Raw genomic sequence first — 22,807 nt, forward strand, 5'->3', positions numbered from 1 at the left:
CGTGCATAGCTCTCCATCTGTCTAGGTGCACTAACAGACCCAGCCACACCAAGCACACGCTGCTGCATGCAAACAGCCGCTTTGCTGTCAGGACATGCGGCGGCTTTTCCGCGTTCCACCACACAGCTAGACGCATGCAAACCACCGCGTAGGACGCGGAGTCAGCCGCCTAGCTCTTGGCACACGCGGCGGCTTTTCCGCGTTTCCTCACACTCTGTAGTTATTTTCACACGCAGTTAATTAACAGCCTGTCTTTAACTCTGGAGTTATTTTAAGGATTGAAGAGTTAACTTAAAGACAGAAGAGTTAACTTAAGGTTTGCCTGAGGTAAAATGTTTCCTGAATACGACATGCCTTATCACCATGGTAACAACTCTAGAAACGTTATTAAAGACAGGAGATAAGCTTAGTGAATTGAGGCCATTGAGGTTAGCCCGCGACTAGGTCGTAGTGTGCGATTTCGGCCCACTTTGTATTTGAGTGTGACACCCCTGCTTTACAAGAGTATTGCAAGTTTACGCACCTTTAGGTTTCAGTTCATGTTTACTCTGAAGACAATACTATGGCTGGTCTCTCAGCAAGAGAGCTATTAAAAAAAGGAAAGGAAAAAGAAAAAGATTCTGAAGCTCTTCCTAACCCCCCTTTGCTATCAACACTGTTTAGTGCTTCAATAGCAGAAGTGCTGTTTTCAGCATTCTTTCAAGGCGAGTTATAAGCAAAGGGAAACTAGTACCCAATAAACAGAAGCAATAACTGTTATAGCGAACAGCTTTCATTTAGCACATGCTGGACTTCTCCCCTAAATTAGTCACATGAGATCCTTTATTAAATACATAAATAAATAACTAGATTAGTGGCTTTTTTATGTATTTGCCCACACAGCTTTAAAGGATCACTGTTGCAAAAAATAAAAATGTAAAATGCATGTAAACCCATACACACATGTACACACGTCTTGCTGTCACTTATAATAGGTAGTAGAAATCTGACAGAACTGACTGGTTTTGGACTAGCCCATTTCCTCATGGGGGATTTTTAGTATTTTATTTGAAAAACAAACCCTAGAAGGGAACAATACAAAGATGTTGGTTGCCCCCCTACCTATTTGCACACTATTTTGGCAGTTGTATTGAAAACACTGAGAATCCCCCATGAGGAGATGGGGTAATCCAAAACCTGTGAGTGTTTTCAGATTTTTACTATCTATGGTTAGTGACAGCAACATAGGAGAAAAAAAATTTATAGCTCCTTTTACTCTTGAAGAAATGTACTTCTTAGTTGTATGTGTATATGTTTATTTTACACTTAAAGATGTTTGTGATAGTGGTCCTTTAAGGATGGTCATAGTGTCTTTTCTCCCTTCTCCCTGCTTTGCACTCATCCTTGCAATTCTCACTGCCACAGTTATTGCCATATTAAAATGAATGGCTCTGTAGCCTCCCCTGTGCATAGAATGACCTGGCAATAGACAGCTTAACAAATGACAGAGGTATTTCATTTTATCTTGGTAATTGATATGGCAGGTATGAATGATGGCTGCGCAGGCGATTGCTCGGGGAATGAGCGAGCGTCCTTACCACCTGCGAGAGGCCCCAGCGCCAAAGTCTGGAGAACATCAATAGTTCTATTCATTAAGGTGAGAATATTCGATCAGAAGTCGTTGCTATGGCCTCGTCTCTCTGCCCATCACGCTGTCCATTTGTCTCAGTCAGCGGTTTCCCTCTCTCACCGCGCCTCGGGATAGATCCGGCAGTGTATTCCTTACACCGCTTAGGTATGTGCCTCACGTCCTGTTTGGAAGACAAAACGGCTGAGACGACCTGATGCGCTGTCAGTCCTGCTCAGTTTCAGCATAGCCGCCTTGCTGGAATGTGTGAACAAAAACACGCAGACAATAGAATCTCCCCATTCCCTATAATTGCTGTGTCTTTCTGTGTATGTGGAAATGTGTTGGAGGCTGTCACCATACATGACAAGTTGAGCTCTTTCTAAGCCTGCCTAATTTTATATTAGTTTTTGGATAGTTTGGTTAGGAATTAAGACCTCTCTTTTTTTTTTTTTTTTTTTTTTTCCCCTTAATAGTTGTAGAATTTTTATAGCGGTTTGTGCCACTGTATAAAGGATTTTCCAACATTGATCTATACAGAGAGTGAAGCTAAATACTCACTGATGGAGGAGGATGGATCCAGTGACTCTCCCTGAGGTCACTGTTGCGCGCGTTGCTTAATGTCGTTGATGTGATCGCACACCTGTATCCCCGTCCCGAGATTGTGGAACCGCTTGCTCATCACTAAGAAAAAAAAAAGCCGGTCGGAAAAATCGTTGGGAAAATTACTTAGTAGGTACGTATCTTAATCTTAAGGACTCCTTTTTTTTTTTTCACTAGACTTAAATCTGCTCCAAAAAGTGGTTCATGGCCCTTTTGCCAGTCGCAACGACACCGCAATTACCATTTAAATCGTGGTGATGGTTTTCCCACTAACACAATTTTTTTTTTCCCGGACCACAATCGATCTTTGCTGCGGTTGCACTCATATACTCAACTGATTGTTGCACAATCAGGGTAAAATTGGTGGTGGAAGTATAAGGTACCGCCATCGCAACACGTTGCCTAGTGGAAAAGGGCCCTGTGTGAATACATTTCTCCAATACAGAGAGAAAATAAGAGCTACCCTGAAAATAAATCCTAGCATGAATTTTCAGGATTTTTGTGGATACTCCAAATAAGTGGTGGATAAGCCTTACTCCAAAAATAAGCCCCAGTTTACAGTTCATAAAAAAAGTAAATTGGTGTCCAGGCAAGTTAAATTTACATGTATAAAAAGTAAAATCAGCTGGCGATGGAAGGAATGCAGCAAAACAGAAGACCCTTCACCAAGTAATCCAAACACCTGAAAAAAATCACATTCAAAAGACCCCATGACTAGACCCAAAATGGTAAGGGTTGGCAAGTGCCGGGTACAATTTTGTACATTGAAAAGGTAAATGATGGTCACAAGAAATTGATGATGGAATTCAGACTGGAGAGCTAAGGCGCTCACACTTATCGATTCACCTCGGCAGATTTAATCACTGACTGAATCTGGCATAGATCGATGCCCCAACATGGCCGCCTGATTGCTCCAAACGGGTGGTTGTTGCGCGAAAGGTGGTGGGTCAGTTGCGGATTAGGGCACAGGAAGAGCGCACTTGCCAGCAGGGATGGAGACAGGGTACAGGACTAACATGTCAGCAAGCGGGGGATGGAGACCACACATAGGAGGAACACTCCAGCCCTTGGAGATGGAGACAGGGCACAGGAGGAAAGTGTCAGCTAGTGTGTGTGTGTGGGGGGGGGGGGGGTGTAGATAGGACACAGGAAGAGCGTGTCAGCCAGTGGAGGATGGAGACAGGGCACAGGAGGAGAGTGTCAGCTAGTGGGGGGGGGGGGGAGAGATAGGACACAGTGTCAGCCAGCGGAGGATGGAGACAGGACACAGGAGGAGCGTGTCAGCCAGTGGGGGATGGGGACAGGACACAGGAAGAGCACCAGCCAGCGGAGGATGGAGACAGGGCACAGAAAGAGAGTGTCAGCTAGTGGGGGGGGGGGGGGTGGAGATAAGACACAGGAATAGCGTGTCAGCCAGTGGAGGATGGAGACAGGACACAGGAAGAGAGTGTCAGCTAGTGGGGGTGGATGGGGGTGGAGATAGGACACAGGAATAGCGTGTCAGCCGGTGGAGGATGGAGACAGGACACAGGAATAGCGTGTCAGCTGGTGGAGGATGGAGACAGGACACGGGAGGAGAGTGTCAGCTAGTAGGGGGAGGGGGGGTGTAGATAGGACACAGGAAGAGTGTGTCAGGCAGCGGAGGATGGAGACAGGACACAGGAGGAGAGTGTCAGCTAGTGGGGGGGGGGGGGGGGGATAGGACACAGTGTCAGCCAGCGGAGGATGGAGACAGGACACAGGAAGAGCGTGTCAGCCAGCGGAGGATGGAGACAGGAGACAGGAGGAGAGTGTAAGCTAGTGTGTGTGTGTGCGTGGGGGGCGGGGGGGTGTAAATAGGACACAGGAATAGCGTGTCAGCCAGCGGAGGATGGAGACAGGACACAGGAGGAGAGTGTTAGCTAGTTGGGGGGGGGGGTGTAGATAGGACACAGGAAGAGCGTGTCAGCCAGCGGAGGATGGAGACAGGACACAGGAAGAGCGTGTCAGCCGGTGGAGGATGGAGACAGGACACGGGAGGAGAGTGTCAGCTTGTAGGGGGAGGGGGGTGTAGATAGGACACAGGAAGAGCGTGTCAGCCAGCGGAGGATGGAGACAGGGCACAGGAGAGTGTGGGTCAGCAGGGATGGTAAAAGGATACAGGAGGGAGGGGTGCATGGGCAGACAAGTGTGTGGGCTCCGCTGCCCACACTCTGCAGGGTCCCCGGAGGAGCACGAGATGGATCTGCACCAAACAGTGCAGTGCTGCAGCTTGATCAATTTTCAGCAGATTCCCTGATGTAATCTATGAAATTTAACAATCTGCTGTGTGTGGTAGGTAACAATTCCTTCTGAATCGGTTCCTTCCTGAATTATTCTGAACACTGAGGAATCTGTAAAATGGGAACTCCCGGTACTTGCAGAATTTGACATACGTTATGAATACCCGGGTTCTCTGCTTTTCTGGTGGTGACCTAAAGTCTCTGAGACAACAAGCATTTACGACGTTATTAAGCAAGTTAATGTTATCCGCCACTTCATTGTTATGTAATTTTTAACTGCTGATTAGGGTATTAAAAAATTACTGGGCTAGCTGTGTGGTGTTCGCACCCTTTCTCCGTAATTTCCCATACTTTCATTGTATTTTCATCCCATTAATTCCTTAATGTAAGCAGCGTGTGTACCTAAAGATTGTATAAAGAACCATGGTGCGGGTTTATTAAAACCAGTTTAAAGGACAACTGAAGTGAGAGGGGACATGGAGGCTGCCATATTTATTTCCATCTAAGCAATGCCAGTTGCCAGGCCCTCCTGCTGATCCTCTGCCTCTAATACTATTAGCCATAGCCCCTGAACAAGCATGCAGCAGAGGTGTTTCTGACATTAATGTCAGATCTGACAAGACTAGCTGCATGCTTGTTTCTGGTGTTTTTCAGATACTGCTGCAAAGAAATAGACCAGCAGGGCTGCCAGGCAACTGGTATTGATTAAAAGGAAATAAATATGGCAGCCTCCGTATACCTCTTACTTCAGTTCCCCTTTAAGGAGTAAGGCTCCCTGCACACTGCAAATACGTTTTCCAATTCCGTTTCTGATTTCGATTTGAAATTCCGATTTTCCCTGAATGCAATCAACAGAAGAACTGAGTCAAAAACGCAGCATGCAGTAACAATTAAAAATCAGAATCGGATGTAAAAACTGATTAAAAATCAGAAACGCATGCAGTGTGCAGGGAGCCTAAAGGGGGAACAGGTGCCCAGGTCAATTATTCTGATTGGTCACTTTAAAGGATACCTGAGGTGACATGAAGAGATAGGCAAGGTTATGTACAGTGACTAGCACACAAATAACTATGCTGTGTTCCTCTTTTTCTTACTCTGCCTGAAAGAGTTAAACATCAGGTATGTAAGTGGCTGTTCCTCTGTCAGTCAGCACTGGGTCAGACTACAGTGTGACCCTCACTGATAGGAAATTACAACTATAAAACACTTTCCTTGCAGAAAATGGCTTCTGAGAGCAGGAAAGTGATAAAATGCGTCAATAGTTTGTAGATTTTAGCTCCGGCATACTTCAATGAATGTGTCATTAAGCAAAAACAATAAAACAGTAAAAACTTAAAAAGTAGATTTAAATATAAAATAAAACTGTGAGATATCTTAAGTCATTTTTAGGAGAAGGATAGATACAATTGCTTATTTCATTCGTTTATTTACACCTCAGGTGTACATTTTTTAAGGCTAACTGCTAAACTTTTGATCAAGTTTTTTTGTTTTGTGTTTTTGCACTGGATCTGACAAACCTGTCTCAGTGAGTCTGCAATGTTCTGCGGTAACCTACCTAGTAGGCTACATTCTAGACAACTGCTGGTTTGCCTATGCCATAAAACGTCAGTGCATTTGCCCTTTTACTGTGGGTTACTCCACTTTTAGTACAGAAAATCTATATTACAGATATTATCACTATACAAGGTATTTTGTAACTAAATGATATGTTTTTCTTACAATCTGTACTTACAACTTTACTGTAATAAATCAATAACAGGACTATAGTATATTTCTTGGTGTTGCATATACTCTTACAATCCTCTGTGTCTCATTGGTTCATAAGTCTGCACAAAGCAGGAAGTAAAATATTTTTTTCTGTTGTGTTGCTACAACTCCACTTCAGAGTGTCTGAGGGGATTCTGGTATGCTTATACAGCGGTAGGGAGTAATCTCTTCCATCTTGGTAATGGCTGACCATTATGCTAGGCTGGTTTCCCAGTGATTCATGGAGGCTAGATGAGGGATAATGCCAGCGTAATTGCAGATAGGTCAATTTACTGTACCCTTTAGAAGCATTCCTATGTGAAGGAAAGGCTCTGGAAAAAACCTTGCCAAAGGCTTACAATCTAAAGTGTCTTCACTGAAGGTTTTCTTTAAAGAACCTGAGGTGAGAGACATATGGAGGGTGCCATATCGGTTTCCTTTAAAGAGAAACCGTAACCAAGAATTGAACTTCATCCCAATCAGTAGCTGATACCTCCTTTCCCATGAGAAATCTTTTTTTCCCTTTTTACAAACGGAAGATCAGGGGGCCCTGTCTGGCTGAATTTGTGGTGAAACGCCTCCTGACATCACACTGTTGGAGCCTTGTTGCATTGTGGGAACTAACAGCTTTTTTCAACTGCCAAAAAAGCAATCAGCACCTCCTTCCACTGACATCACCTGCCAGCAGTAAATAAATGTCGCCATGTGATAAATGTCTGAATGTAAATCAGGGAGAGCAAAGATTTTACAATGGGCAAACACTGACTAAATCATTTATACATAATTATTGAAAAAATTAAGCATTTTATTATTACATTATATTCACTGGAGTTCCTCTTTAAACCAATACCTGTTGCTGGGTGATCTTTCTGGCATCAGTAATGTCTGAATCACACCCCTGAAACACGCATGCAGCTAATCTTGTCAGATTTTTGTCAGAAACCTCTGATCTGCATGCTAGTTTTTAGGGTGTATGGCTAAACGTATTAGATTCTGTTCCCACTAGAGCAGAGAGAAGTTTATTTTGTTGTTGTTTTTTTTTTTTGTCCGTTTTCCGCTCATTGCTCAAATGGAGAGTGAAAAGCTTCTATGCTGTACATAAGGGCCGTTCCCACTTGTCATGCTGCAACAGATCCATGTGATCCGCAGCAGTAAGCGGAGCGCACTTCTGTGCAGTCCGCAATAATCCCAGACAGGCGGATGCGTTCCTCATATAGCCTATGGGGGTAACGCATCTGTCCCGGGCTCCAGCCAGATCACTGTGCACTCCAGCCATTACACTGTCCACTCCCGCTGGCTACACATGATTCAGAGGCAAGTGGGAACGGGGCCGGTGGCTTGCTTCACACATAAAAAAAAGTGTCCTGTCAGTTTTTGGCTTCTGGCTGTCCAGTTTTTGACAGTTGGCATCCATTTTGTATGTGTTTCTATGGATCATGTGTTCACACATGGAAGATGTATATTTGCGGTCCAGTCAGGAAAAACTAGAAACCTGATTCAAAACTAATAGGACAGCACTGGACCGGAAATGTGCAGAATTATGTGTGAACCAGGGCTTAGAGGCAGTGGATCAGCAGGACAGCCCGGCAATGTGCATTGCCTAAAAGGAAAAGAAAATGTCAGGCTCCCTTTATATGGTGGAATTTTGGCCTGAAGTTCAGAGTTGGGGAGAGCTTTTTGAAGTTTGCGGGGGAAAAAAAAAAGAAGCCCTCGCACGTTGATCTAAACTTCCTGCACAAAACAAGAAGAAAATTAAAGCGGGAACAAACTTGTTAAACAATTGAATGCGTTTTTGGCACACGTGATCAGTCCTCCTGAGGAAACCCTGCTGAAGTGATTGCCTATATAGAGGGTGCAGATCAAAGTCTCCTTGCGATAGTTTCCTGCAAGGCACTGTATAATGAGGAGAGAATCTCTCACACAAGCGCAGTGTTCCAGGCCTGGGCACGTCTTCATACACCCTGGCATCCTCTAGAGGCAGCGGGGATAGATTCCAGATGCACAGATTTATTCTTAAAAGCGGTTTGAGGTCCATATGTTATATTTGAAGTTGGATGTGGTTTCCTGTTTTATGATTTTCAGGATCGCAGTTTGCAGGGAGGCCACAGCTGTCAGCAAAGATGTGCACCCCCAGCTAACTGGACTTACTGTTCAAGTCTCCAAGGAGAACTACAGCTGCCCGGCTTATAGCAAAGTCACTGATATTAGTCTTCCCTTCTGAAATGACATTCATTAAAAGAGTAAGTCTGGTCACAAGGTATGTACACACATGTGATAGCTGGAATGGCTGATAACTGTTTCAGCCGACAGTTGTTGGTTTTGTGTGTACAGCGGCTGCTGATCAGTCTTGCTCGGGAATTGTTAAGGATCCGTCCTGTTTGATTCTTAACAACCCCCGATGCCCAATCCCAACCGAACACGATGCTTACTTTTCAACCCTGACTGACTGATTGAGGGCTCCTTCACAATGTAGGCGTATTCGGCTTTTTTTTTTTTTTTACACGCAATTTTTAAAATCTCCCTCCAGACGCTTGTGCAATTTATGTATATGAGAAGGTTCATATTAGCGTGGGTCGTGCGCAGTGCGGTCGGCAAAGCAGTGCGTGGGGCAGTTTTAGCACGATTCCTCTTCAATGGAAAGTATAGGAGAAACGCTATACGCTCACAAAATCGCTTTGTGCGGCGATTGTATTTGTATTGTATTTATTCTTTTCCGGGTCAGAGTTGACTTCCTGACTTGCGTCAAGGAGTGAATTAAAAAAACGCTCGAGGAAAAAGTGTAGAAATGCGCATTGCACAAAACAAATTGCCCACCCGTGCGACGGGAGAGAAAAAACTCTAAAAACGGCCAACGTGAACGGCCACACGAGTGGAACGCAATGTGAACGATGCCTGAAGCCGCTCCATTGTCTGGTGATTGTCCCCCCCCCCCCCCCCCCCCACACACACACACACATATCAACAGAACACATTGCTAGGCTCAAGGATAGGGATATATCTGTACTGCATCGTTCCCTGAATTGTTGCGCAAGAAATAGTTTCAATCAGTGCCAATTCTCGCATGTGTGTGCTTGACTATACACATATAGAACTATCCAGTCCAGGCTGAAATGCAGTAGTCAGTGAACTACAGTTGTCTGGCTTTACTGAAAACAGCTCTTTATAATAACAAACAGTGTCCTGTGCTGTCCTGCCAACCCTGATTCCAGTATACAATTATCTGAATGGAACATGTCAGAGGATTACTGTCTAGATCCTCCGCTCATTTAAAGGACAACTTAAAGAGGAACTCCAATGAAAATGTAATAAAAAAAAGTGCTTCATTTTTACAATAATTATGTATAAATGATTTAGTCAGTGTTTGCCCATTGTAAAATATTTTAAATCCCTGATTTATATTCTGACATTTTTACTGCTGGCAAGTGATGTAGCTGCTGCTTGCTGTTTTGGCAGTTGGAAACCAATGTAAACAGCTATTTCCCACAATTCAACAAGGTTCACAGACATGAAAACTGCCAAGAGTACTACTCAGAATTTCTTGTGGGAGGGGTTTTACCACATTATCAGCCATACAGAGCCCCCTGATGGTCTGTTTGTGAAAAGGAATAGATTTATCATGTAAAAGGGGGTGTCAGCTACTGATTGGGATAAAGTTCAATTCTTGGTCGGAGTTTCTCTTTAAGTGAGAGGGATATGGACGCTGCCATATTTATTTCCAGTTATACCAGTTCCCTGGCAGCACTGCTGATTTTTTTTTTTTTTTTTTTTTTTTTGGGCTACAGTAGTGTCCGAATCACACACCTGAAACAAGAATGCAGGTAATCCAGTCTGACTTCAGTCAGAAACCTCTAATCTGCATACTTGTTCAGGGTCTATGGCTAAGAGTATTAGAAACACACAGCAAGGTAATGTGCATTGTTTAAAAATAAATTAATGTCAGCCTCCATATCCCTTTTAGTTCAGGTGTAAAAGTGCATCTTATGGTCAGAAAAATGCAGTACTTTAAGAGCAGGTTTAGTGGTAGAGATTGTTGTCATTTGAAAAAAAATGGAAACTAATAAACAAAATTGCAGTTGTAAATTATCAGGAAAAGGGATAACTACTTGTCTTCAGCTCTGATACAAACACGCAACAGAGTATCCCCTATTTCTGGCTTAGTAAGAAGGCCAACGATGTATCAGTATAAAGTATTTTTTCAAAACAGTAACCGGTAGCAGCCGCTTCTCTTGTAGTAAATCTCTATCTGGCCGCTACTTCCAACTTGTTACAAATCCAGTGTGATTAGCACTTCCTCAAACACTTCAATCAAGTGCTTGCACTTGCGTATGGATTGTCACACGGCTGCGCAAACCATTGGCAAGGCATTAAGCATTAGAGGGGTGATTTCCGGAACTTAAAGAGAAACTTTACTAAAAAAAAAATAGTTGTAGGCAAAAAGAAAGACATCAAGACCATTGCAAAGTGAGAAGTTTAAAATAAAAGAAATATCAAGAGATAATTGATACTTGCCATGTATTTGTTTGTTGTTTAATCCACCGTGAGCCTGCTGGCAAACATTGGAAAAGACAGCACAAACTGCCCTCAGCTAAAACCAACACACACACACACACACACACACACACACACACACACACACACACACACACACACACACACACACACACACACACACACACACACACACACACACACACACACACACACACACACACACACACACACACACACACACACACACACACACACACACACACACACACACACACCCTATGAGGATCATACATGGGAAAATACCAGGGCCGCTGTGGGAGGGGTTTCATCACTATATTAGCCTCACAGATATCCCTGAAGCACCATTCGAGAAAAGGTAAAGTTTTTTGGTGGTAAAAGGGGGTATAGGCTACTGATGGAGATGAAGCTCAGTGTTGGGTTAAAGTTTCTCTTTAACAAACCCCTGCCTGAGGCATTTCATGGTGATTGTGAACTGCAGCATCACTTCCTCCTACCTTTCGGGACCATTTCCTGTTTGACGCTACATGCTCATCAGCGGTGTTTGAGCATTCATGTCAACTTCCCATGTAGGTGCATTGCGGCAACCCGACAAACCTCCTGCCAGATGCTGCATGTGTGGATAGACTCCTGCAGTTGACAAATGCTGTACAATTACCGATGACACTCCTCAATCACACTTTTCTGTTTCAATACCCTAATTTGGTTACATGTTATATACAGGGTGGGGGTGGATTAGCATTTATTCAGATGTGACTTGCTTGGAGTTTATCTGCACAAAAGCCATCTGTGCGATTGAAGCCATGAGAGAACTCCTGCTACTATTACAGTAATAGGTATTATATTGTCTCCTTAGATGCAGCTTTCAGTGATATCTATGTGATTGCCCCACTAAATTTATCTGTTGGGGTTAACTGCAGCTTTCTCTAGAAGCTCCAGTGTGATCTGCCACTAAATATCTTTCAAGCCAGTGATATATACTGCCTGAAACACTACTTTATAAACCTTTCAAATAAGTTTTAACCTTGGCCAGTGTACATATGGGCCTCTCCCCATTCCTCCCTATGAAGGGGAGAGACCAGAGATTGGGAACTACAGAGCAGTCATCTGAGTAGCCTCAGACCCAATGGATCACTGAAAGGGAGGCCTCCAAGGCTGTGGAGTTGTACAAAAATCATCAGACTCCAACTCTGACTCCTCACTCCTCAGATTATGAAACCGTCAACTCCCAGTCCAGGTACCCAAAAATTTTAGATCTGTGTGATACTAACCAAAAAAATACTCGTTTGAAAAATCACTTTTGACCAATTTTCTTATGCTCTTTGTGTTCAGGCCAGGGCCGGATTCTCCACAAGGCACTGTAGGCACGTGCCTACAGGCTTCTTATGTGGGAGAGGTGGCCCCTCTTCCTGGGATCACATACCTCAGGAGCTTACAGTCTAATCCCTCTGCCTCATATCCCTGACCTCAGGCACTTACACCCTAATCCTTGACTCATGTCACTAAGGATATGAGACCGTGATTAGAGTGTAAGATTCTAAGGACACTTAGTAACATAAGGCAGGAATTAGAGTTAAGAATATTTTACTTGGGGGTGTGGCCTGTGTCCAGGGGTGGCGCTAAGGGTGCCAGAACGCCTGTGCCTACAGGCCTCTGAGTTGTAAATCCGGCCCAGGTTCAGGCCATTGTTGAACAAGCAATATTGTATCTTTTCTCTCATGTGCTTACTTGATGATCTCAATGTCATGCAGGTATAAATGGGACAGTTGTTTTTTATTTATCACTGTTCAGGAAGTGTGAAACACTTTTCAATTATCTCTAGGGGTACCTACACATTTGTCCATGTGATTATGTTCTGCTTACCGTATTCAAAAGTGGGTGGAGCCGATGTGAAACTGCCTCTTACATCATGTGCTTTAATTAAGGATTATATTCATAGAAATGTGGTATTATATTTGTATCATTTTGGATCAGCCATGGTCCTACAACAAAGTAGAGGATGGACACCATGTTAACAGAGTAAGCCTGACAGACAGTGGGTGATAGAGTAAGGATTATGGCAGATTTTTATTTATTTATTTTTAAGCAGGGTGGTCAGTCACATGACGTAAAGGAAGATTAGTGGATCACATGATTGCCTCTCTGAAGCATGAAGACCTCTGGCCCTTTTCACACTAGCGCGTTGTTACCCCATTTTGCCGCAGGGTAACACTACACCAATGTAAGTCTATGGGGCATTTCGTATCTGGCGTGGTGCAATGCGCTGGAATTTGACGCACGGCCAACAGCAGGTTAGGGGCTGGCTTGCGCGGTGATGTGTGACAGCTGGAAGTTATGTAAGTCTATGGCAATGCAGCTTTTAAAGATTTTTCGGCATTGCACCGTGGAATCGTATTTTTTCAATATGCTTCCGAGTAGTTCTAATTCTGGCCACAGGAAGCGAACGCTAGAGAGCATTACTTCCTGCTTGGCTGTCAGCCAAAAGGGAGATTACCAGGCATTACCGCGGTAATCTCTGAAGGCTATTTTTAGTGGTGAGATGCAGCCACATCACACCACAGTGCTTTGCCACCGCCAGTTGGACGTGTGAAACAGGCCTCTATGAAGGCACTTGATGTAGAGAGTTTTTTTTTTCTTGGAATTTTACTTGAATATGGCACTTCTACTGCAGCTTTCCTTTAACAGCTATATCCTATACTTCATGGTACATCAATGGCATCTTATTGTTATAGCATAAAAATAATCATTCTCTTTTTTCGTTTCATCTGCCTCATGTTCTCTGTGTGGTAATTAAACAAATCTTTCTTCAGTTAATCGTAAGCCACAAAGTCATTGCTTCGTGTTTATTGCAGTCCTCCTAAAAAGTGGAGCTTTTACTGCCCGCGTTTAATTAATCGTTAAAGATATTTTTGATGGCGAGTTTTCTGTTCTGGATTTGAGAGACTTTCGGTTGTAATTAAACGTAGACGGAGAGAAGATCGCTGTGGAGTGATTGGCTCAACCTGCTGTGACATTTCAATGCTGCAGAATCCAAGACTGACATGAATCATTTGTGTGTCCTGTACATGGATCTGCACTGGATGAAGGCTGAGAATGGAGAGGGGTGTTTTTTATTCTATAAAATTTGCCTGGTATTTACAGTGTACCTTTCCTGCAGTTTGGAAACATCCAACATTAGGATAATGAGCAGGATACAACGCTAATTACAGTGTACTGTGCGGATGGTTAGTCATTTTCTGGATGAAAAGCAGCAGGAAAACAAAGCACCATTCTTTTCTTGTAGCGTAAATGCCTAAACATACCACTCCAGAAATACTGTACGTCTGGATAGTTTATAAAGTGGTTAGGACCTCTTTGGGGGATTTATTGCTTTTTGTAGTACTATGTGCAGGTCACAAGGACAGAAAGTCAGACACCTTTGCCCCAAGGAGACCTCATCGGTAAAACCAGCAGACTTTTTATGTGCTGAAGAAAACTAACCTCCCCAACCTTGTTATCTTTTAATATGTAGCTCCACTATTAGACTGGGTACACACATTGAAGGTGTCCAGTCCTGTCAGTTTTGGCAGTTGGCAGCAGTTTTGTTAGAATTTTCTATGGTGTGGTTCACACAAAAGGTGTACATTTCCAGTCCAGTTCTGTCCTCTCCTGTCAGTTTTGTATCAGTTTTCTATGGGTGTGTTCAGACCTAAAACTGATAGAAAACTGATGCAAACTGACAGGACTGGACCTGAGATGTACAGATTTTTGTGTGAACTAAGCAATAGAGGCTCTCAGAGCATGGATCAGTTAAGAGGTACATTTCCCTTGTGGAGTCATTGATAGTGTTGGTGTTCGAATTCTGCCATCATTCCTGAAATCACCCACACCTCAGCACCATTCAGCACTGAACCTGAGGATAGGGTTGGGAGGAGCTCACTTCACCTGGCTCCGATGCTTCCCCTTCTAAAGCTGAAAGGAGGAAGTATTGGAGTTGTGTGAAATGTGCCGTGAAACACGGGTAAGTGAACTGCCCCTGACCCTGTCCGCTGGTACAGTGCTGAACTGTGGTTTTCAGGTGAGTTTGGAATGATCAGAATTCAAACACCAGCAAGCTGTTATTTGTTTATTTTTTCCTCCACTACAGAAATGGAAATTTGCATGTAATGGAAACCAGACCACAGACTTTCATTAACGTGAAATTGATTAACTTTGCAAGTAGTGGAAATAAAGCCTATAAGCCCGATACAATTCACTGCTTCTCCTAAGTTTTCTCCTAGGTGATATTTTCACATCTTAGAAATAAAATGCCTTTTAAAGGGACACTTAAGTCTTTGTAAAAAAAAAAAAAGTTTTACTCACCTGGGGCTTCCAGGAGCCCCCTGCAGCTGTACCGTGCCCACACAGACTCCATCAGATGCTCCTGGCCCCGCCGGCAGCCACTTCCGGTATCGACGACAGGAGCCGACCGGCCGGGAACGTGAGTGATTATTCGCCTTCCCGGCCACAATAGCGCCCTCTATTCTGCTATAGCATATGGCATATAGCAGCATAGAGGGCGCTATTGTGGCCGGGAACGCAAAGAATCACTCGCATTACCGTCCTGTCCGCTCCTGTCGCCGAAACCAGAAGTGGCTGCCTGCGGGGCCAGGAGCATCTGATGGAGTCTGCGTGGGCACGATACAGCTGCAGGGGGCTTTTTACAGAGACTTAAGTGTCCCTTTAAGCCACCAGCATGCAAGAAAACACTAACTATCGGTTGCAAAGTACCGAAACGTAATTTTAACCTTCCTGGCGGTAACCCCGTAGTTCGGGGTAAGCTGCGCAGGAGGATTTCTCCGGCCCTGCTGGGCCGATTTGCATAATTTTTTTTTTGCTACACTCAGCTAGCACTTTGCTCCAATTTGCAGCAACCCCCCCCCCCCCAGACCCCTTGCGCAGCCTGGCCTATCAGAGTCAGGCAGCGCTGAGGGGTGGATCGGGAATCCCGATGACGTCATCCTGCCCGTCGCCATGGGACTCTTTGAACGGGAATTCCTGATCGCAGATCGCCGGAGGCGATCGGGGCGGGTGGGGGGATGCAGCTGCACAGCGGCTATAATGTAGCGAGCCCTATGCTCGCTACATGATTTAAAACATGATTTAAAAAAAAAAAATGCTGCGCTGCCCCCTGGCGGTTTTTAATAGACCGCCAGGAGGGTTAAACAGAAGATGAAAAAAAAATTCCTATTCATTTTTTTTCTTTTAGGGCTTTATTATACTATTGCGGTGCAGAATCGCCTGGATTCCACCGCTGATGAAATCGCATGCAGGTGCGGTTTTTTACGCGTTATTTTACACGATTACGCATCCGGTTAGGCTATATGCGTTTTTAACCATGTCACTGCCTGTGTTAATTTACATTGGTTCCTATGCGGAATCGCACGCGTAATCGCGTAAAAAAAGCGTAAGAAAAATGCATGCGATTTCGATATTAAATACATTGTCTGCAATTCACATGCATTCCACTCGCAGGCGAATTCTGCGGCTCTTTTGTGTGTTTTTTCACCGCTGAAAAAAGCGCACCTCAACAACGCTACAGTGGAAACAGGCCCATCCACTTGCATTACATGTACGTTGGACGCATGCGGATTCGCGATAGCAGAAACGAGCCCTAAAAGTTTTCTCCTAGGAGATAATTTTTCATCTTCTGTTTAAAATAACTTTAGCACTCCACAATGGAAAAAGTACCAAAAAGTAGCTGAATAAGTATTGTCAAAACTATTTAAAAGCAAGTATTTTCTCGATTGCTGGTAGTGGCTTAAAAGGCTTTTTATGAATACTGTGAAAATATCACCTAGGAGAAAACTTAATGAAAAAAAAGTGAATTATATTGGGCCCAATGTCTCTTATGTGACACAACCCTGAACTATGGATCCAAATGGGAAAGATTCAGATAAAAAATGAAGTCTCTCTCTAAGTCGATATGGAGATAAATCATTCAGAAGCCTATTGCCATTTGTGGGGTTCTGCTTTAAATTCTACCCTAGTACCAGCCAGTGTATTTCCCATTAATTCAGCAAAGCTTGTCAAAGCGGCATTCATTTTACATCAAACAGAGGATCTTCTTTTTGTCTGAGCAACAGATGTAGGCCTATTTATTATTTTTAAAGACTCGAGAAATCTGCAAATCCACCTTAATGAATAATGAAATAGCTGAATATTGGATATTCTCCAAGGAATGACAACAGAGGATTAGTTACAAGTTACAGCGTTCCCAGAGGCCTCCCGCGGACTGTATCCAGCACAGATAATTGCGATGACTCTATTAAAGGCAGAGTGGCCTGTTATTTTGTTATTGTGTCATCTCTAGTCCTTCTCCAGCCCTGTGCTCCTCGTCAGATCCGCTGCCGTTTATAGTATGGTATAAAGGGACAACCTAGGACTACTCTTCATTATCTTTTACGTAGTTAAACGCATAGTCGTGAAATCGTTACTTGGAGAATTTGCTCTGTCTGCAGCGGAGGTTGTATTTAAAGCACACCTGAAGTGAGAGACATGTGGAGGTGGGTATATTTAGTTCCTTTTAAACAATGAAATTGCCTGGCTGTCCTACTGTTCATCTGCCTCTAATACATTTTATCAATAGACCCTGAACAAACATGCAGATCAGATGTTTTTGACAAATGTTTGACTGGATTAGTTACATGCTTGTTTCAGACACTACTGCAGCCAAATAGATAAGCAGGGCTACCAGGCAACTGGTATTGTTTAAAAGGAAGTTAATATGGCAGCTTCCATGTGCTTCTTCTCATTTCGGTTGTACTTTAAGCAACCAAGGTTAGACAACCTTGGGCCAAAAACTCCCCAGAGACATACCTAGGTAGAGGGAAGCCTCTGCATCCAGCAGAGGCTTCCTGTGTCTGTCTCGCCTTTACCACTGCTTCCTCTTGTAGTTCACAGCTGACCTCCTCCTCTTCATAGAGAAACGCGTCTGTATTATGCCTGTGCCAGTACAGCCTGGGCTCTGGTTTACGCGTAGGTGCAGCTGTATTCTCGCAGGCACAGTACGGCCATCCTCCGAGGACGTAAAGCTAAATAAGTGCGCAAATCTAAGCAAGCTCTTCTCTTATAGTACACTTAAAATGGAGCTAAACTTCTAAAAATCAGATTGCTACGTCGGTAGTCGGTAGTCAGTCCTCTTATAGCAGATTAGAAAGTTTAAAAAAAAAAAAAAATAACTCTGCTTCAAGTTTTGTATCAGGAGATCTTCTCATAGGTCTCCCTTAAGGTGGCCACACATGATACAATAAAATTATCCGATTTTATGGCAATTCGATAAATATGATTGGATCTCCCGAAAAAATCTAAAGCTGTTTTTTTTTATTCGACTGAAAAATCGGATCAGATTTCCGTTTTTTCTTTTTTTTTTTTCGATTTTGATTGATCCGAAATGCTGGAAATGTTTCTTAAATTTTTCTAAAGATTGTATGGTGTGTGTTAGTTTGCCAATTTTATTAATATATACACCCTAGCAATTTTCTCAGTTTCAAATCATTTTTATCATAATTGGGGAACAATTAAACGTGTGTGTGTGTGTGGTACATTGGTCATATTTTTGAAATGTTACAATCAGTCGGAAAAATGTATTGCAAATTTTTAAATTGAACAGATATTTAAAAAACTGTATGGTGTGGCCACCTTTACAGTCTCAACTGTAAATTAAACCTCTATAGATGGAGGAACAGGAAAGTACATAGATTAAACTTCAGCTTTTATGAAGTGGTGAATGAAAATTTAGATCTGTTTTTTTTGGCACTGTTCCCACAATAGCCTGGTGCAGAAGCTGAGGATACAGGGAGTAGGAGGAAATGTGTGTATGTGCTTTAGAACAGTGTTTCTCAACATTTTATTGGTATGTACCCCTTTTAAAACCCTGTACTCACCAAGTACCCCCTAGCATAGTAAACATTGTCACAAGTACCCCTTGACAAATATATGTTTAATTGTAGTACATGATAATTGGTGCTAAACAATTTCCAAGCATTTACTATTGCTTTATATCAGCTAAAACACTAATTTGGTGGTGTTTAAATAAGATTTATCATTTTCTAAAACTCTAAATTTGTTATTCTTGGTTAAGTATATGAAGCCCGAGTACCCCCTGGAACCATCAGAAGTACCCCCTGGGGTACGCGTACCACACGTTGAGAACCTAGGCTTTAGAAGACCAAGGGCGGTGGTAAACGGAACACAGTCAAAATGGGAAACTGTTTTTAGTGGGGTACCGCAGGGGTCAGTACTTAGTCCAATTATTTTCCATGTATTTATTAATGATCTTGTAGACTGAATACGGAGTAATGTTGCCATCCTTGCAGATGATTCAAAATTATGCAGAATTATCAACACTTAGATGGATAGTGACATATTACAACAGGATCTTGAAAACCTGGCCATATGGGCAGGCACGTGCTAGATGAAATTTAATGTTGATAAATGTGAAGACATGCAACTTGGACATACCAATGGTAGTTTATCATATAAAATAAATGGCATACAGTTGGGAATATCAGACTTGAAGGACTTAGTAATACTGGTTGATAACAAGTCAGGTAATCATACACCATGCCAAGCAGCGGTAGCTAAAGCAAATAAAATTCTGGGATTCATAAAAAGGGAAATATCTTGGGATGCTAGTATACTACTCCCTCTGTATAAATCACTGTGAGTCCACATCTGGAGTATGGAATACAGTTTTGGAAACCACACTATAGAAGGAACATTGACCCTCTGGAATGGGTACAAAGACTGGCAACTAAATTAATCAGAGGGATGGAAAGTCTCACTTACCAAGAAAAGTTGGACAAACTGGGCTTATTTAGCCTGGAAAAAAGGCGACTAAGAAGTGACCTGATTTACATGTATTACCGTATTTTTCTTACTATAAGACTCACTTTCTCCCCTTAAAGTGTGTGTGTGGGGGGGGGGGGCGGGGGAGGGAGTACCTGCGTCTTATATTCCAAATGTGAGGCCAGGTGTCCCCCATAGGCAGGTGCAGGACATAGAGTAAGCCCTCACCCAGTCAGCCGTGGGCTCATCCTGCTTCTGTTCGTCACCCGGCGACCACGTGTGTAATCCTGTAACAGTTTCAGCTCTGCCGCCCCTGAGATAAAGTTTTTAGGCAGCTGATGCTGAGACCTGGACGGATGGGCTCTCTTCCTCTCACCCTGAGAAGACCACTTGAGACCTCCTGCAGCTCACTTCAGCCCTACAACTGCCGGTATATCTACTGCCGTGTCATTTGTGGGGTCAGGGTAGGTTTTGGGGTCAGTGTAGGTTGTGGGGTCAGTGTAGCTTAGTGTAGGTTGTGTGGTCTGTGTAGGTTGTGTGGTCAGTGTAGCTTAGTGTAGGTTGTGAGGCCAGTGTAGGTTGTGGGGTCAGTGTAGCTTAGTGCAGGTTGTTTGGTCAGTGTAGGTTGTGGAGTCAGTTTAGCTTAGTGTAGGTTGTGGGGTCAGTTTAGCTTAGTGTAGGTTGTGGGGTCAGTGTAGCTTAGTGTAGGTTTTGGGGTCAGTGTAGCTTAGTGTAGGTTGTGGGGTCAGTGTAGGTTGTGGGGTCAGTGTAGCTTAGTGGAGGTTGTAGGATCAGTGTAGCTTAGTGCAGGTTGTTTGGTCAGTGTAGGTTGTGGAGTCAGTGTAGCTTAGTGTAGGTTGTGGGGTCAGTGTAGCTTAGTGCAGGTTGTTTGGTCAGTGTAGGTTGTGGAGTCAGTGTAGCTTAGTGTAAGTTGTGGGCTCAGTGTAGGTTCTGGGGTCAGTGTAGCTTAGTGTAGGTTGTGGGCTCAGTGTAGGTTGTGGGGTTAGTGTAGCTTTGTGTAGGTTGTAGGGTCAGTGTAGCTTAGTGCAGGTTGTTTGGTCAGTGTAGGTTATAGAGTCAATGTAGCTTAGTGTAGGTAGTGGGGTCAGTGTAGGTAGTGGGGTCAGTGTAGGTAGTGGGGTCAGTGTAGGTTGTGGGGTCAGTGTAGGTTGTGGGGTCAGTGTAGGTTGTGGGGTCAGTGTAGGTTGTGGGGTCAGTGTAGGTTGTGGGGTCAGTGTAGGTTGTGGGGTCAGTGTAGGTTGTGGGGTCAGTGTAGGTTGTGGGGTCAGTGTAGGTTGTGTGGTCAGTGCAGGTTGTGGGGTCACTGTAGCTTAGTGCAGGTTGTTTGGTCAGAGTAGGTTGTGGGGTCAGTGTAGCTTAGTGCAGGTTGTGGGGTCATTGTAGCTTAATGCAGGTTGTGGGGTCAGTGTAGCTTGTGGGGTCAGTGTAGCTTGTGGGGTCAGTGTAGCTTTGTGGGGTCAGTGTAGCTTTGTGGGGTCAGTGTAGCTTTGTGGGGACAGTGTAGCTTTGTGGGGACAGTGTAGCTTTGTGGGGACAGTGTAGCTTTGTGGGGACAGTGTAGCTTTGTGGGGACAGTGTAGCTTTGTGGGGACAGTGTAGCTTTGTGGGGACAGTGTAGCTTTGTGGGGACAGTGTAGCTTTGTGGGGACAGTGTAGCTTTGTGGGGACAGTGTAGCTTTGTGTAGGTTGTGGGGACAGTGTAGCTTTGTGTAGGTTGGAGCAGCAGGGGTTAGTTTAGCTGGGCAATGTAGTTTAGATAGAGACAGCTTGGGGAGGGTAAAATATTATAAGACACTCCTGCACTAAAGATGCACCAGGTTTCCTATTATTTTTTCCCCGATTTTTGTCCTCAAACTAGGTGCATCTTATAGTCCGAAAAATACGGTAATACAACAGAGGGCAATACAAAAGCTTGGAAGATGAGCTTTTTGTCCCTAGGGTTGTACGACGGACAAGGAGACATGATTTGGGAATGAAGGAAAAAAGTTTTTGCCATCTATTTAGAAAGGAGTCCTTCACACAGAGAATGGTTACAAACTGAGACATCGTAGTTATGGCAAACTCTATATCTGCATTTAGAGAGGGCTTTGATGCTTTGCTTGCATTGAAGGACATCCATGGCTATAATTATTAGGTAAGTCAGAGTTGATCCAGGGATTTATCTGACTGCCATCTGGAGTCGGGAAGGAATTTTTCCCTTCCCCTGGATCACCTGGGATATGTGCAGGTTCAGGATGAATTTTTTTTTTTTTTTGCTGTATCATTTTATCATTTTATTTATTATATTATATTATATTATTTATATTTTTTTTTCTGGTTGGAGTTGGATGGATGCATATATATATATATATATATATATATATATATATATATATATATATATATATATATATATATATATATATATATATATATATATATATATATATATATATATATATATATATATATATATATATATATATATATAATCTATCCAGGCTAGCTATGTAACTCTATGCTATGTAAACAATAGATGTCCAGAGAGGTATGAGGTGGGTACACTGACAACACAGAAATATCAGGGATTATTATAATGAATCTCACTAACAGGCTATTAATCTAGTGCACCAAAGAAAGGTTGGGTATGCTGGAAGCAGCTACTGCAATAGGGATGCTCCAAAATACTTTTAAAGTCAATACTTACACATTAGTATCATTATAAGACTTTGGTCTTTAAAGCACACTTGAAGTGAGAGAGATATGGAGGCTACCATATTTATTTCCTTTTGAACAATGTAAGTTGCCTGGCTCTGCCTCTTAGGCCTGGTGCACACCAAAACCCGCTAGATCTGCAAAATGCTAGCAGATTTTGAAACGCTTTTTCTTATTTTTCTGTAGCGTTTCAGCTAGCATTTTGCGGTTTTGGGAAGCGTTTTTGGTGTAGATTTCATGTATTGTTACAGTAAAGCTGTTACTGAACAGCTTCTGTTACAAAAACACCTGCAAAACCGCTCTGAACTGCCGTTTTTCAGAGCGGTTTGCGTTTTTTTCCTATACTTTGGAGGCAGAAACGCCTCCGCAATCCAAAATCTGCAGCAGCCCGGGAGTATGCGTTTCAGCAAAACTCCTCCCGCTCTGGTGTACACCAGCCCATTGAAATACATTACCCAAACGTATCCGCAGCCGCAAGCGGATCGCAAAACGCAGCCGAACCGCTCTGGTGTGCACTAGGCCTTATTACTCATAGCCATAGACCCTGAACAGGCATGTA

General features: G+C 43.3%; 1 protein-coding gene across 5 annotated transcripts in view; it reads left to right on the forward strand.

Annotated features, from left to right (window-relative positions):
- The window catches only part of PLXNB1 (plexin B1), a 319,785-nt gene that overhangs the window by 158,689 nt on the left and 138,289 nt on the right, over positions 1-22,807 (forward strand). The window contains exon 1 of one of the 5 annotated variants that reach the window (XM_068254006.1): positions 2,263-2,342. The exons of the other annotated variants lie outside the window; for them this stretch is intronic. The gene's annotated coding sequence lies outside the window, so the exon portion shown is untranslated. Of the gene's footprint in view, positions 1-2,262; positions 2,343-22,807 lie in introns of those variants that run through there. 5 annotated transcript variants of the gene reach the window in all.

Source organism: Hyperolius riggenbachi, chromosome 9 (assembly GCF_040937935.1).
Source record: "Hyperolius riggenbachi isolate aHypRig1 chromosome 9, aHypRig1.pri, whole genome shotgun sequence".
NCBI lineage: Eukaryota > Metazoa > Chordata > Amphibia > Anura > Hyperoliidae > Hyperolius > Hyperolius riggenbachi.